Genomic DNA, 2806 nt, shown 5'->3' on the forward strand with positions numbered 1-2806 from the left:
TCCCTGCCTCCTTGACCTGTCCGTCTTCTCTCCCACTTATCCACTCCTCCCTCCTCACTGACCAACCCCCATTCCAACTCCCTACCTACATTCACCTTTACTAGTTTCATCCCCGCCTCCTTGACTTGTCCGTCTTCTCTCCACCTATCTGCTCCACTATCCACCTTCTATCACTGTCTCCCCCTCTCTCTATTTATTTCAGAACCCCCTTCCCCTCCCCCATTTCTGAAGAAGGGCCCAGACCAGAAACGTCAGCCTTCCTGCTCCTCTGATGCTGCCTGGCCTGCTGTGTTCATCCAGCTCCACACCTTGTTATATCAGACTCCAGCATCAGCAGTTCCTACAATCTCTTAACATGTATCTGTTGCTCTTATCCTGGGTGATAGAGATTGTGAATTTGGAGACTCCAGTCGAAGGAGTCTCTGCGTATGTTGCTGCAGTGCATCTTGTAGCAGTGCACACTGGTGCCACTGTACATCAGTGGCAGATGGAGTGAATATTGAAGGTGGTGGTTTTATTGAAGGTAAAATTTAAGCACACTGTTTTCAGCTGGATGTTATTAAGCTTCTTGAGCTGCAATCACTAGGGCAAGTGAATGATATTCCATCACACTCCTGACTTATACTTTGCAGATGGTGGACAGTCTTTGGAAACTCAGCAGGCAAGTTACATACCATGGAATTCCCAATCTCTGACCTACTCTTGTAACCACAACATTTAAATGGCTGATCCAGTTGAGTTTCTGATCAACCTTAATCGCCAAGATTTTGCTATTGGGGGATTCTGTGATGGTGATGACATTGAATGTCAAAGGGAGATGATTAGATTCTCTCTTGTTGGAGATGATCATTGCCTGGCTCTTGTGTAGTGCAAATGTTATTTGTCACAAGTCCACCCAAGTCTGGATATCATCCAGGTCTTTCTACATACGGGTACGGACTGATTCAGTATTTGAGGAATTGCCGGTGTTGTTGAACATTGTGCAATAATCAGTGAACATCCCCACTTCTGACCTCATGATGGAAAGAAGGTCATTGAGGAAGCAGTTGAAGGGAGCAGGGACCCGGATATTACCCTAAGGAACACCTGTCATAATGACCTGGGATTGAGATGGTTGCCTTGCAATAATCACAACTATCTTTCTTTGTGCTAGATATGACTCCAACAGTAGAGAGTTTTCCCCCAATTCCCTTTAACTCCTGTTTTGCTAGGCCTCCTGATGCCACACTGAGTCAAATACTATCCTGATATCAAGGCCAGACACTCTGGTCACATCACTGGAGTTTGGATCTTTTGTCTAAGTTCTGACCAAGGACGTAATGAGGTCTTTTTGTGCACGGGACATATTTGGGCAATTTTGCACATTGTGAAATAGATGCTAGTGTTGAAACTGTATGGATGAGAGCATGCCTAATTCTGGAGTACATGTTTTCAGTACTTTGCTAAAATATTATCAAGGCCCATAGCTATTACTGTAATCGGTGCCTTCAGCCATTTCTTGACATCAGGTGAAGTGAACTGCATTGTCTGAACACTACCATCTATGATGCTGGGGACCTCAGGAAGAGGATCATCAACTTGACATTTCTGGATGCATTTGTTTCAGACTTAGGTTCTGTGCTGTTACACCAGACTTCCCCATCAGTGATGCTACAGCTACTTGTGGAGGCTCAATACAGAGTGCAGAATACAGTGTTCCAGCCACAGAGAAGGTGCAGAGAAAGAGATCAGAATTAACATTTGAGAGGTCCGTTCAAAAGTCTGATAACAACAGGGAAGAAGCTGTTCTTGTATCTGTTCATACGTATCTTCAAACTTTTATATCTTCTGCCCAACAGCAGAAGGTAGAAGAGAATATAATCAGGATGGGAGGGTCTTTGATTATGTTGGTTGCTTTCCTGAGGCAGTGGGAAGTATAGATGGAGTCAATGGATGGAAGGCTGGTTTGTGTGATGGACTGGACTGTGTTCACGACTCTCTGTAGTTTCTTGCGGTCTTGCCATACGAAACTGTGATACATCCAGATAGGATGCTTTCTACGGTGCAAATATAAAAACTGGTAAGAGTCCTTGCGGACATGCTAAATTGCCTTATGCTCCTAAGGAAGTAGAGACATATTTATTCTTTCTTGACCGTAGTGTTAACATGGATGGACCAGGACAAATTGTTGGTGATCATCATTCCCAGGGACTTGATGCTCTCCACCATCTCCACCTCAGTATCACTGGTGCAGTCAGGGGCATGTTCTCCACTCCACTTTGAATGGGATTTGACGAGGACATTGAGGCATTATAGCTTCATTAATGGTCTTAATGAGCACAGTTTTACATGACTTCTTTATTAATGATTTTAACAAGATCTTGATTAGCATAGTGGTGCATTATCTTCTCCCTAAGAATCTTGTCTATGGAAGAAAGCACCATTTATTCACCTGTTGCTAGCATTCTTGAATCCCCATTGGTGACGTGTTCAGAAAGCAATTTGCTGCTGTTCTCTTCACACATTTTCCGTGCCTTTCCATCCCTTCAAGAAGTTTGTGAAGGCAGGAATTTTGCCTCTTTGTAACAGGTGGACAGAAATTAATTCAGAAACAAATCTATGTTGCACTTAACCTGGAGGCTTCTGTTAATGACACAGAGCAAGTTGTGCAGTCCCCATGGGTGGGCACCATTTGTCAGGGTAGGCAAGATGAACAATGAAGGAAGCAATTACTTGAATGATTTGGGGTAGTAGGAACTGCAGATGCTGGAGAATCTGAGATACCAAGGTGTAGAGCTGGATGAACACAGCAGGCCAAGCAGCATCA

Source organism: Rhincodon typus, chromosome 16 (assembly GCF_021869965.1).
Source record: "Rhincodon typus isolate 14 chromosome 16, sRhiTyp1.1, whole genome shotgun sequence".
Classification (NCBI taxonomy): domain Eukaryota; kingdom Metazoa; phylum Chordata; class Chondrichthyes; order Orectolobiformes; family Rhincodontidae; genus Rhincodon; species Rhincodon typus.